At 46.5% G+C, this 14,561-nt stretch overlaps 1 long non-coding RNA gene across 1 annotated transcript; it reads left to right on the forward strand.

Moving 5' to 3' along the window:
• The first annotated feature begins 1,998 nt into the window (after positions 1-1,998).
• Positions 1,999-11,127, forward strand: LOC126060337 (uncharacterized). The gene is made up of 3 exons (XR_007513577.1): positions 1,999-6,367; positions 10,150-10,284; positions 10,614-11,127. It is a non-coding gene; the product is annotated as an uncharacterized LOC126060337 (long non-coding RNA).
• The last annotated feature ends 3,434 nt before the right edge of the window (positions 11,128-14,561 follow it).

The following is a 14,561-nucleotide window of genomic DNA, read 5'->3' on the forward strand; positions in this document are numbered from 1 at the left end:
TGGAAAATTTTGTCTTTCTGTCTATTTTCATTTTCCCCCATTTTATTATGAAAAACTTCAAACATACAGAAAAGTTGAAAGAATTTTACAGTGAACCCCTGCCTACCAACCACCGAGATCCTACTTTCACTGTCTTACTTTGTTTTATCATACACTATCCAGTCATTAATCCATCTTATTTTTTGTGCATTTCCAAGTAAATTGTAGTTCCACCGAAAATCCTGTCGCGACCCCAAAGGACAGAGTGGAACTGCCCTATAGGTTTCCAAGGCTGTAATCTTTACGGAACCACAAGACTGCCACATCTTTTCCCACAGAGCAGCTAGTGGGTTCGAACTGCCAACTTTTGGTTAGCAGCTGAGCGCTTGAACAACTTAGCCACCAGGGGTCCTTAAATTGTAGTCATCACACCCTTATTCCTAAATACTTCAGCTAAATATCAGTTTTTCTCATGTGAGGTAAAACGTACATACGATAAAGCGTACAAGTGTAAGTGTACGTTTGCTCAGTTTTGGCAAAGCATAGCCTGTCACCTAAAGCGCTCAGTGTCAAGATCAACACCATCCCCATTCCCCAGAAAGTTCCCTCTTGCTCCTTCCCAGGGAGTCCCTCCCCTCCCTGGCCTCAGGAGTTACCTCTGTTCTGTTTGTTGGTTTGTTTGTTTGCTACCATAGGTTAGTTTTGCCTGTGCCTGCACACAGTGTGAGTAGGATCACACGGTGTGTGTCAGGCTGCTTTTGCTCAGTGTGTTTTTGAGATTCACCCATATTACGACTGCCAGTAATTTGTTCCTTTTCATTGCTGAGTAGCAGTCTGTTGTATGAATATACCACACTTTGTCCATTGGCTTATTAATGGACCCCTGAGATGGTCCAATTTGGGCCTCTTCTGAGTAAAACTGCTATGAATATTCTTATACAAGACTTTTGATGAATGTCTTAGTCATCTAGGGCTGCTATAACAGAAACACCACAGGTTGATGGCTCTAACACAGAGAAATTTGTTTTCTCACAGTCTAGTGGGTTACAAGTCCAAATTTGGGGCATTGGCTCCAGGGGAAGGCTTTCTCTCTCTGTCAGCTCTGGAGGAAGGTCCTTGTTATCAGTCTTACCCGGGTCGAGGAGCTTTTCAGGTGCAGGGACCCCAGGTCCAAAGGACGTGCCCTGCTCACAGTGCTGCTTTCTTGGTGGTATGAGGTCCCCAACTCTCTGCTTGCTTCCCTTTTTATCTCTTGAGAGATAAAAGGTGGTGCAGGCCACACCCCAGGGAAACTCCCTTTACACTGGATCAGGGAGGTGACCTGAGTAAGGGTGGTGTTACAATCCCACCCTAATCATCTTAACATGAAATTGCAATCACAAAATGGAGGACAACCACACAATACTGGGAATCATGGCCTAACCAAGTTGACACATATTTCTGGGGGACACAGTTCAATCCATGGCAGTGAACGTGTGTTTTTATTCGCTGCATGTCTTTTAGCTTTGTGGAGTACTTTACGTAGAAGTTGCCAGTTTAGAAGTCAGATTTATCAGTCTTTAACTTAGGCTTTTCTATTTTGTGCCTCATTTCAGAGAATTTCCGTGTGCCAAATTTTAAATGTATTTTCTTCCCATTACCCTATAATTTTAGTGGTTTTTTAAAATCTTTAATCCACCTGGAATTTATTTTTTTCATGCTATGCAATATGAATCTAACTTTGTTTTTCTCCCTATAAATAGCTACTCTGTCCTCTTTCTCTACCAGCCTGAATGGTCCTTGACACGCATCAAATCCCTGTACGTATAGGCGTGTTTTTCAACTCTTCCCTTTTTCATTGATCATTTTGCTTATCCTACATTATTTTAAATACCATAGATTCATAGTATGTTTTGAATATCTTGTTCTTATTTTTCAAGATTGTCATGTCTCTTCTGTGTTTTCTCTTTCATGTGCACTTCAGAATCTGTTTAAGCTTCTTGAAAAGTTTTTTCGGTGTTTTCTTTGGGATTACAATGACTACATATTAATTACCCCCACGTGTCTGTCAGTTTATGGGGGCTCACATGTTGCTGTGATGCTGGAAGCTATGCCACCATCATTCAAATACCAGCAGGGTCACCCATGGCAGACAGGTTTCAGCTGAGCTTCCAGACTAACACAGACTAGGAAGAAGGACTTGGCGATCTACTTCAGAAAAGAATTAGCCAGTGAAAACCTATGAATAGCAGTGGAATATTGTCTGATATAGTGCTGGAAGATGAGCCCCCCAGGTTGGAAGGCACTCAAAATACAACTGCAGAAGTGTTGCCTCCCCAAAGTCAGCCTTAATGACGTGGATGGCGTCAAGCTTTCAGGACCTTCATCTGCTGATGTGGTAAGATTTAAAATGAGAAGAAACAGCTGCAAACATCCATTAATAATCAGAACCTAGAATGTACAAAGTGTGAATCTAGGAAAATTGGAAATCATCGAAAATTAAATGGAACGTGTAAGCATCGATATCCTAGGTATTAGTGAACTGAAATGGACTGGTAATGGCCATCCTGAATCAGACAATCGTACGGTCTACTATGCTGGGAATGACAAAGAGGAATGGTGTTGCATTCACCATCAAAAAGAACATTTCAAGATCTATAATGAAGTATAATGCCATCAGTGATAGGATAATATCCATGTGCCTATAAGTTTTGGTTTGGTTTTTATGAATTCCCTAAACTTCTGTTTTCCATGCGCCTATAAGGAAGACCAGTTAATACGACTGTTATTCAAATTACACACCAACCACTAAGGTCAAAGATGAAGAAATTGAAGATTTTTACCAACTTCTGCAGTTTGAAATTGATCGAACATGCAATCAGGATGCATTGATAATTACTGGTGATTGGAATGTGAGAAGTTGGAAACAAAGAAGAAGGATTAAAACAAAAACCAAACCCGTTGCCACTGAGTTGATTCCAACTCATAGCCACCCTATAGGACAGAGTAGAACTGCCCCATAGGGTTTCCAAGGAGTACCTGATAGATTCAAACTGCCAAACTTTTGGTTAGCAGCCCTAGCTCTTAACCACTGTCCCATCAGGGTTTCCTAAGAAGAAAAATTGGTAGTTGGGAAATATGGCCGTGGTATTGGGAATGATGCCAGAGATTGCATGATAGAATTTTGGAAGACCAATGACTTCTTCGTGGCAAATATCTTTTTTCACCAGTGTAAACGGCAACTATACACATGGACCTCACCAGATGGAGTACACAGGAATCAAATCGACTACATCTGTGGTAAGAGACAACGGAAAAGCTCAATGTCATCAGTCAGAACAAGGCCAGGGGCTGACTAAGGAACAGACCATCAATTGCTCATAAGGAAGTTCAAGTTGAAACTGAAGAAAATTAGAACAAGTTGGCTAGAGCCAAAGTAGGACCTTGAGTATACCCTACCTGAAATTAGAGAACATCTCAAGAACAGATTTGATGCATTGAACACTAATGACCAAAGACCAGATGAGTTGTGGAATGACATCAAGGACATCATACATGAAGAAAGCAAGAGGTCATAAAAAAGACGAGAAAGAAAGAAAAGATCAAAATGGATGTCAGAACAGACTCTGAAACTTGCTTTTGAATATAGAGTAGCTAAAGTGAATGGAAGATATGAATGATGCAGGAAGCATCAAAAGAAGATAGAAGGAAACAGAGTCACTGTACCAAAAAGAATTGGTTGACATTCATTCATTTCAGGAGGTAGCATATGATCAAGAACCCATGGTACTGAAGGAAGAAGTCCAAACTGCACTGAAGACATTGGTGAAAAACAAGGCCCCAGAATTGACAGAATACCAATTGAGATGTTTCAACAATCAGATGATTGCACTGGAGGGGCTCATCTATGTCAAGAATTTGCACGGTATCATTGTCAATGTCATTAATATCACACGTAAGCAAAATTTTGCTGAAGGTCATTCAAAAGTGGCTGTAGCAATATATTGACAGGAAACTGCCAGAAATTCAAGCCAGATTGGGATGAGGACATGGAACCAGGGATATCATTGCTAATGTCAGATGGATCCCGGCTGAAAGCAGAGAGTAGCAGAAACGTGTTTTCCTGTGTTTTATTGACTATGCAAAGGCATTTGACTGGATCATAACAAATTATGGATAACATTTCGAAGAATGGCAATTCCAGAACACTTAATTGTGCTCATGAAGAACCTGTACATAGATCAAGAGGCAGTTGTTCAAACAGAACAAAGGGATACTGCATGGTTTAAAGTCAGGAAAGGTGTGCTTCAGGGTTGCATGGTTTCACCATATTTATTCAATCTGTATGCTGAGCAAATAATCTGAGAAGCTGGACTATATGAAAAAGAACAGGGCATCAGGATTGGAGGAAGACTCATTAACAACCTGCATTAGGCAAGTGACACAACCTTGCTTGTTGAAAGTGAAGAGGACTTGAAGCATTTATTGATGAAAATCAAAGACTACAGGCTTCAGGATGGATTGCACCTCAACATAAAGAAAACAAAAATCCTCACAACTGGACCAATTAACAACATCATGATAAATGGAGAAAATATTGAAGTTGTCAAGGATTTCATTTTACTTGGATCCACAGTCAACACCCACAGAAGCAGCAGTCAAGAAATCAAAAGACGCGTTGCAGTGGGCAAATCTGCTGCAAAAGATCTCTTTAAAGTGTTAAAAAGGAAAGATGTCACTTTGATGACTAAGGTGCCCCTGAACCACGCCATGGTGTTTTCAGTCGCTTCATGTGCATGCAAAAGCTGGACAATGAATGAGGAAGACCAAAGAAGAACTGATGCCTCTGAGTTGTGGTGTTGGTGAAGAATATTGAATATACCACGGGCTGCCAAAAGAACAAACAAATCTGTCTTGGAAGAAGTACAGCCAGAATGCTCCTTAGAAACAAGGATGGTGAGACTTTGTCTCACAAACTTTGGACATGTTGTCAGGAAGGACCAGTCCCTGAAGAAGGACATCATGCTTGGTAAAGTAGAGGGTTGGAGAAAAAGAGGACAACCTTCACCAAGATGGATTGACACAGTGGCTGCAACAGTGGGCTCAAGCATAACAATGATCATGAGGGCGGTGCAGGACTGGGGGAGTGTTTCTTTCGGAACCAGCTAGGTGGCACCTAACAGCAACAGCACATGAATTGAGGGGAGGATTTCCACCTTCTCCCTGAAGATCTCTCCCCAGGTAAGTGGCATTTTTTCCCATCTGTTAGGTTTGCCTTGTGATGCTTTTGGAAACTTGACTTTTCTTACAAAAACCCTGCACATTTCCTGTAGCTCTTCTCTAGGGGCATGGGGATCGTTCTGCATCCAACTCACTCATCTTCCTTTCTTTTATTTCCGCCACAGTTTCCCTTTGTGTGCCTGCCATCTTCCACCTTTGAAATGTTCTCCCTGCCCTCTGGACAGGTCAGCCGATCCAACGCTTTCCCAGGACTTTGAATGTTGAGCAAGCAGAGAAGGAGGGGCTGCTAGATGCCAGCGTCCTCGAGGCATGTTTGTGCCCCTTGGCCATGATGCTCAGCAACCCAGCCATCAGTACCTGGGCCTGGTCTCGCAGCTTCTCACCGATTCTGTGAGCCCAGCTCTCCAATGAGTTTTCTTTGTGCTGAGTTACAACAGTTGGTTTATGTTGCTGGCAGCCAAAGCCCTGACTCATTCCTACCTGACAGGAAGGACTGAACAAAAAGTTTGTGAGGAGTTCTTGATAAACAATGTGAAATCGGAAGGTGTGGGGAGACAGGCTGATTGTTGGCCAAGATCGGAACAGGGCTATGAGAAGATGGAAAATGACAAGGCAACACGATGGTCTCTAATCTTTTTGGGAATACTTATTGCACTGGTTCTCCTTCTCTCAAAAACTCTTACCTGAGGCAAGCCCTCAGGAGAAGATATCACCAAGGAGAAGATACATTAGAATGTTGAAAGCCCGTTCCGTGGGCATGTTAGTGCAAACATGCAGTACTGACCCGGGCCCAAGAAGGCAAGGTTGTAACAGCTGCTTGGCCTTGTCTTCTGAAAGCAGATTTTGGAGGAATTAGCTCTACAGCATCTCTGGGTGGTGCAAATGGTTCGGCCCTCGACTGCTAACTGAAAAGTTGGAAGTTCGAGTCTACCCAGAGGTGCCTTGGAAGAAAGGCCTGGTGATCTATTTCTGAAAAATCAGCCGTTGAGAACCCTGTGGGGCACAGTTCTGTTCTGACACACATGGGATTGCCAGGATTCAGAACTGACTTGACAGCAGCTGGTATGGGCTGGCTTGAGCATTCATCTCTCCCGGCTCTACAGGAGGCCTTCACAAACCAGTGGCCTGGAGAGTAATGGAGGCCAGAGCATAATGTGTTCCAGTGCAGGTATGGGCTCTAGGGGTCCTACACAGAGATGGGCCACATATGGGCTCGGAACCTGGTGCCTCTGTTGACCATCTCCATGGCAACTAGTTACCGGTTAGCCTTGCAACATCCCTTTACCCAGTGACTAAACAAGGTCAAACTTGGGCCAGCCCCTCTTAACTCAAGATGTCAAGTTTCATTGTAGATGTCTCTGAAGGGACATCGGAGGAGGACTTATGCAACCCTGTTATTTTAGTGACTTGGATGATCATTCTCCTAAAAAACGAATTCAATCCAAGTATTAAGCCTTTACCATATGCCAGGCTCAGATGAGAATATAAAAATGCCTAACACCTAGCACATGCTGGGAGGCTGTGGGTTGCAGAGGTCTCATGGCCAGTAAGCAGCAAGACCAAAATAAAATTCTGGAGTGGAATTCCACGAGAAGGAACGGCTTCAGGAGCTTAGCGTAGTAAGGGTGATGGACCTTCAGCTCCTCTGGGTGTTTTGCCCACCTCCTACCTGGCCCCCAGAGTCCCCACACCTGTAATGGCAATTAACAATGAACACTTCTATGTGTGAGCGCTGTTCAAAGCATCTCATAACTCATTTTTATCTCAAACAACCCTTAGAAGTAATTGTCATTATTACCCCAAAAGTCCAGATAGGGAAGCCCAGGGTCACGGAGCCAGACAACGGCACAGCTGGGGTATGAAGCCAGGTGGTGTGGTTCTGCCAGAGTCCGCTCAGGTGCCAGCAGAGCAGGAACAGGAGGCTGAGGCCGGCCAAGGTCTACCTCGCATGGGCTGCTGGTGAGACCATCCTGCCCAGAGAGCAGTTCCAGGCATTCTGGGACTCTTGACTCTGGCCTGGTCCAAACGCATCTGGAGGGAGTCAGCCATAGGGCCAGGCCGCACCCGTATCTCTAGCCACCTGGGCATTTTACCTCACCTTTTTTTTTTTTTTTACTGTAGGCCTAGTCCTGCTCAAGAGACAGGCCACTCTAATTTCAGCTGGACATTGGATGGCTCTCATCACAGGAGCAATACAATCTGATCTGAATTATTTTAAAAAGATCCCTCTGAAACCCAGATGAAAGGAGACCAAATGCAGCAAGTGATCCCGATTTTCTTTTGCTGTAAAGGACATTATTCAGCCAATTGGTAAATTCTGAATAAAATTTATAGACTAGATAATAATATATCAGTGTCAGTTTCCTGGTTTGATAACTGTACTATGACTACGTAAGAGGATGTCCTTGTTTGTAGGAGACACACACTGAAGTATTTAGGCGTTACTCTCAAACATCCAGAAAAAAATGTGGTATGCATGCACCTGTGTTATATCTTGAGCGAGGGGCTGGTGCGGGGAGAGAAGGATAGAGCAAGCGCGGCAAAGTGTTAACATTTGGGGAATCTGAGTGTAGGCTGTAAGGAAATTCTTTATACAATTTTACAACCTTGGGGCCCTGGTACTACAGTAGTTAAGATCTCAGCTGTTAACCAAAAGGTTGGTAGTTCAAATCCACCAGGCCACTCCTTGGAAACCCTGTGGGGCAGTTCTACTCTGTCCTGCAGGGTCACTATGAGTTGGAATTGACTTGAAGGCAAGGGGTGTGGTTTGGGGTTTATTCTGCAAACTTTTGTAAGTCTAAAACTATGTCAAAATACAATGTTAAAAAAAATAAGTTCCATCTGATTGTGACTGGGTTGTGATGGGAATGAAGTGTAGGCTCAGGGGCAGTCAGGAGCCTCCCAGGAGGCCAAGACACGATGCTGGTGCCTGGGACCAGGGTACTGTCACTGCAGAGAGGGATGGAGGGGAGATAAGATTTCCCAATGCGGAGGGTGAGAGAATGGAAAGAAAGATTCTAACTGAGGATTTTGGCCAGAGAGATCATATAGTGGTGGTGTTTACCGAGGAGGGATCCTACAGTGGAGGCGTTCACCGGAGAGGGATCCTAGGGTGCAGGCGTTCGCCGCGGAGGGATCCTACGATGGAGGCGTTTATTGGGGAGGGATCCTACGGTGGAGGTGTTTACCGATGAGGGATACTAAGGTGGAGGCGTTTCCCGGGGAGGGATCCTACGGTGGAGGCGATTCCCGGGGAGGGATCCTACGGTGGAGGTGTTTACCGATGAGGGATCCTACGGTGGAGCCGTTCGCCAGAGAGGGATCCTAAGGTGGAGGCGTTTCCCGGGGAGGGATCCTAAGGTGGAGGCGTTTCCCGGGGAGGGATCCTAAGGTGGAGGTGTTTACCGATGAGGGATCCTACGGTGGAGGCGTTCGCCAGAGAGGGATCCTAAGGCGGAGGCGTTTCCCGGGGAGGGATCCTAAGGTGGAGGTGTTTACCGATGAGGGATCCTAAGGTGGAGGCGTTCGCCAGAGAGGGATCCTAAGGTGGTGGTGTTTGCAGGGGAGGGATCCTACGGCGGAGGTGTTTCCCGGAGAGGGATCCTACGGTGGAGGTGTTTACCGATGAGGGATCCTACGGTGGAGGTGTTCGCCGAGGAGGCATCCTAAGGTGGTGGTGTTTACCGGGGATGGATCCTAGGTCGGAGGTGTTTACCGGGGGGCGAGCCTCCGGTGGAGGTGTTTACTGAGGAGGGAGCCTGGTGGGAGGAGGCCTACGTTGAAGAGGGGATGGAGTGGAGGAAGGGCCGATTAAGAGCTGTTTTGATGAGCCGCCAGCTTAGCCCTGTGGTTATCTATGAAGCGTTATCAATTAGTTTTAAAGGGAGAATGTTTGGTTTTTGGAAGAAACCCGAGCAAGTTGGACTGTAAATCATTGGCTGATGAAGAAAGCCTGTAGTGTAAATATTTAGGCATTCACTTCAACGAAACAGTTTCTTATAAAACACAACCTGAGGAAATGGTCTGTAATTGTGAGAGAGGTCTTCTGTAGACATGTGTGGAGTATCTGTTGAACACAGGCCAGGTACTGCATGGGAAGGAAGGGCCTCAACCTGGTAAGACTCCCCAGGGGCCTTTTACAAAACACCCATGTCCGGGGCCCACCTCTCTGAATTTTGGGCAGGGCTCCAATGTAGTATTTTTAACAGTGAAGTGACTCTAGTGGGTGGCCAGAGTTGGGAACCACAGCATTACAACTTACTCAGGCCCCTCATGGATGACTCCAGAAATGGTGGGACCAGTGGCAGCACCCCCAAGGAGAATGCCCTGAAGGACAGCACTCAAATAAGGTGCTTTTCTGTTTAAATTTTCACTGTAATTCCAAAATGTTCAGTTCTCATTTCTGTTTCTCTCTGGTAATTTTCCCTGGCACAGGTTTGCATGCTTTCTGCCAAATCAGGGTGAGTGGGAGGACAGAGTGGGCTGGAGGGCCCAGGGCCAGGCTTCGGCAGGGAGGGGGTGAAGCAGCCCCAGGGCTGTGTGTCTGCGGAGAACCCAGTCTACCATCGGGTGAGCCAGGTCCTGGTGGGAAAAGGCCTCCTCCCCACAAACCCAAAGGGCTCAGTAGGTCAGACACAGGGGACGGAGCTGCAAAGGCGGGCTCCAGGAGGGGCCGCGGTCGAGAGAATTGGTGTGGGATGGTAATGATTGAAGGTGTGGACTGCGAGTGTGTGTGATTCCTGCTTTGCACAGGGAAAGGCGTCCCGGTTCCCCTGAGACGTTGGGCAGGAGGCCACACAAAAGGTTCCCAGGATACATGTACACATGTGAATATTAAGAGGTGAAAATGGCCATCTGCTGTGGGGGACCGTTCATAACTCACATGCCCCAAGTTAGAAAAAGAGCTCTTCAGGGTAAACTTCAGCTTCTGCTTGCTTATTGCTCTGATAGAATGCTGTCCGTGCACCCGGAAGTTGCCTCGGTGGAGCCTTCAAGAGCACACACACTCTTGACTCTTCCAAGTCCGTCCCAGGGCGAGGCTTCCTGCCACCCACCCAGCCAGGCTCAGGCAGCGGCTGCTCCCAGGTAACTCTTGGCCTGACTCAGGCCTCCAGTTGCCAAGGTATGGGCCAGCCTTCTTGGCTCACAGGTAGATGTTCTCATCCCTATGGGGCATCTTGCTTCCTAGTTCCTCTCTTGGAACATTTTTTTTTTTAATTGTGGTAAGTATATGTGTAACAAAATATTTGCCATTTTCAATAGTTTTCATATGTAAATTGCAGTGACATGAATTACACTCACCATGTTCAACCATCACCATCACCTGTCCCCAAATGTCTCCATCATGCTTAATAGAAGTGCTGGTCCCGTAAGCACTGAGTCCCATTTTTCCTCTCTCTTTCGCCCTATTGCAGGATCGTGATCAGAAGGGGGAAAATGCGGAAGATAATTTGAAATTCTCATGGACTCCAGACTTGGTGGAGCCACAGAGGCTGGATGACCCCTGGAAACTACTGCCCTGAGATAATCTTTAAACTTAAACCGAAACGTAATCCCTGAAGCCTTCTTAAAACCAAACAATAGTTTAGCTTAACTAGTAAAAAACATCTGCCTTGAGTGTTATGCTCTTTTAAGATCTGTATGGGACCAAAAGGCGCCCTGGTGATGCAGTGGTTAAGTGCTTGGCTACTAACCAAAAGGTGGGCTGTTTGAACCCACCAGCTACTCCATGGAAGAAGGATGTGGCAGCCTGCTTCTGGAAAGGTTTCAGCCTTGAAAACCCTGTGGGGCAGTTCTGCTCTGTCCTGTAGGGTTGCTGTGAGTCAGAAGGGACTAGACGGCGGTGGGTTTTTTGTCCTTTTCACCTGCCCCTGGTAACCACTAATAAACTTTGCTGTCTATACTCTGGCCTAGTCTTGATATTTCATATACGTGGAATCCTACAATATTTGTCCTTTTGTGACTGACTCAATTCACTCAGTATAATGTTTTCAAGGTTCATCCATGCCATAGCATGCGTCAGGACTTCATTTCTCTTTATGGCTGAGTGATATTTCTCTTGGGGCATTTTAATAATTGTATTTGAAATTATGCCTCTGCCCTCTGGACTGTCAGAGTCTCTGGGGCTTGCCATACAGCTCACACCTAGGAAAAATCAGTAAATGAGTGATGGACTGACGACAAATGAATGATTGGCTAGGCTTCCGTGGTCAGTATTCTTCTATGGAAGCCCAAGTGTGCTCTTGGCTGCTGACCTTCATAATGTGTGCTTTTCTGCTGCTTTAACAAAGCAGTGACAGCACTGGGCCTTTTCAGATGAAAAGCTGCTGAAGTAGCAGGTCCAGCCTTTGGCAATGACCCTCCGTGTGTCATGGTAGCCCCCTCATCTTCCTGCACCCTGTCTGCTTGAGCCCCAGGACCACTCAATTGTTCCTCTAAACCTCTTGCTTTTGAAAGCTGCTACCCAAGGTTATGGTGCTGGCAAAATTCTGAAGTCCCGACAAGATGGGCTTTTTCCTGGGTTATGCCACACACCATTTCCTGGAGCACTCCAAGTTCACTCCTTCACCACCCTCTTGCTGAATCCTCTTCCTAAAGCACTCTTCCCACATATGCACAGGGCTGGTTCTGCAGTCGCTTTGGGTCTCTGCTCAAATGTCACCTTCCCACGGAGGCCTTCTCTGACCCCCCACCCCCATTTAATCCCACATTTAGTTTTATTCTTTGGGCAGCAAGGCTTTGCACAGACTCTGGGAACCCCACGTCTAGTGTGTGCTAGAACTCGGGATGCTGGAATGTCCCTAGCATCAGCCTGGCCATGTCTCTAGTATCAGCCCCGCTCTGTCCCTAGCATCTTCCCAGCTGTGTCTGTAGCATCCGCCCAGCTGTGTCTGTAGCATCCGCCCCGCATGCGTCCCTAGCACAGCACATAGTAGGTGCTCAAGGAACATCTGTGGAATGACACAACTCTTGCTTAGAGAAGGAGAGTGGCTACCCTAGCATCTTGGACAAGTTAGAAGAGCACTAAGATTGGAGAGAATGAGAGAGCTCCCCATCTCCTTCCAGACCCACACAGGATCCCTGTGTGGGACCTGGCTGAGACTGGCCTGTCAGAGTGCACCAATGGGGAACACCAGGCAAAAGAGTCTCAACCTTCCTTCCAGAGGAAATCGGGCTTAAAATCCTTGTCCACCAGATGGTCTGGGTGGCCTTGGGACACTGCCTCTGTTATCTGATGGCTTTCTGGACAGAGGTCTCTGGGAGCTATTTCTCAGAGCATCAAAGGCACTGGACTCTCTTTGTTCCCTTAGTCTGGGTCCAGCCCATGGGGCTGACCTGCTTAGTAGGGCTGAGAAAGCTTAGGCAGACAGACAGACAGATCCCAGTGTGGCCTGCATGGCTGGTGATTCATGGACCAGGTGAGGAGGGAGGGCTGGGCCCACAGGTAAGGCCTGACCCCAGGGAAGCTGGAACCACTGAGAAGGGGCCCTGTTGGGACTGACTGCTTGCCTGCAAATCCCGTTCTCTGAAATACAGACACCGAGGAGGCAGGTGTAAAGTTTGAAGGACTTTGGCCTTGGTGAGCCATGTATGTCAAGTTGTGTAAATAATACCATTCTGATTTTAAAATATTCCATGAGGTGGGAAAAAGTACTTTCATCGCTATAAGACTGGACTAATATTTTTTTCCGAAATCACTTCTCAGTTTCTTAAATAGGCGTGATCGTAAGAGGAGGTTGAGGGGAGTGGCAGCATTCATAAGATAAAATTCAAAATTTTTTATTATTTATTCTTTTTTGTCTGATCTGAACCCTTTGAAGAATTGAAAGTTTATATAAAATGATTTCTTTCCAAGAAACATCAACTGAAACTCCAGTTGCAGAGACAGAGTTCTTTACCAGTGTTCCCACATGTCAAGAACCTTCTTTTTCATGTTTCTGTCACAGAAAGCTATTCTCCTTAAAGTCTGCCATGACAGCACTTGAAAATATCCAAAATGGAAGTGAGTCTTGCCCGATGTGAACGTAAAAAAAAAAAAAAATAGCTGTCAACTCGACCCTGAGTCACAGCGACCCCATGTGTGTCAGACTGGAACTGGGCTCCATAGGGTTTTCAATGGCTGATTTTTTCAGAAATAGATCTCCAGGCCTTTCTTCTGAGGTTCCTCTGGATGGACTTGAACCTCCAACTTTTTGGTTAGCAGCTGAGCACATTAACCATCTGCGCCACTCAGGGACTCAGTGTGAGTACACTGAATGCGTAATTCCCGTTGCTGGTGACTTGGGGGAGGTAAGGACGATGGTCAAGACAGCAAGTACTGCTGCTCCGTGCAGAGTCAAGGGTACAGGCTCAAACACCTGAAATAAGGCGATGCTGACCTGTGCTGATTAACGAGACTCCCAGAGCCACCCACCCCTCTTGGGGCTGCCTCTTCCCCACCCTGGCCCTCTCTGAGGTGAGTGCAGAGTACAGCTGTCAGATGGCGGGAAGACGAGAAGAAAGCTGCCTCTCTCCCACACTGCTGCTCCCCAGCTCTTTCAGACACCGCTGCGTCCTGGCTCCTTGGGACACCGCTGCGTCCCAGCTCCTTGGGACACTGCTGCGTCCCGGCTCCTTGGGACACTGCTGCACCCCAGCTACTTCAGAGCCTGTGAGGGCCCCGCTGCGCCAGCAGAGGAAGGACATTTCCTGGTCACTTAGCTCTCCCCATGGACCACCCTCTTCCTTCCATGACGTTGGTGGCGTCCCTGGGGTATTTCAGATGCACACATGTATTTGTGTGGCCTGCATATCTGAGATCATTGGTGACACTGTCTCTTATTGAGTCCCAACTACCCCAAGCAAGGAATAGACATAAGAAAAAAAAAAAACAAAAAAACAGCACGAGGCAACATTTAGGCCAAAAGAGTGGGTGTGTGAAGTGTGTGCATGTCTGCATGCTGGCAGAGGTGGGTTGGGGGGAACTCCCTGATATTTATGGTCACTTCCATTGTGCCTGGAATTTTTGTGCCATCAATTCTTTAATGCCTGGGTCAATCTCTAGAAGTCAAGTTTATTGAGGAATGATATCTAGCACTTATTAGCACTTGATCCACCCCAGGCACTGTTTCAGAAGCTTCATACGAAAGATTTCTTTTAATCTTCACAACAACCTTAAGAGACAGGTACAAATTACTGTCCCCATTTTTACAAGTGAAGACACAGTAACCGTCCAGGGTCATACCCCCAGAAAGCGGCACACCTAGGCAGTGGGCTCAGAGCCCTGCCTCACTCAGAGTTGGTAAGAGGCAGTGCCATCGGCTACACCTCTTCCTGGTCGGAGCCTGTGTCTCTTCCCACCTTCTGTCATGACACCCAAATAG

The sequence above is a fragment of the Elephas maximus genome, chromosome 17 (assembly GCF_024166365.1).
Source record: "Elephas maximus indicus isolate mEleMax1 chromosome 17, mEleMax1 primary haplotype, whole genome shotgun sequence".
Classification (NCBI taxonomy): Eukaryota; Metazoa; Chordata; class Mammalia; order Proboscidea; family Elephantidae; genus Elephas; species Elephas maximus.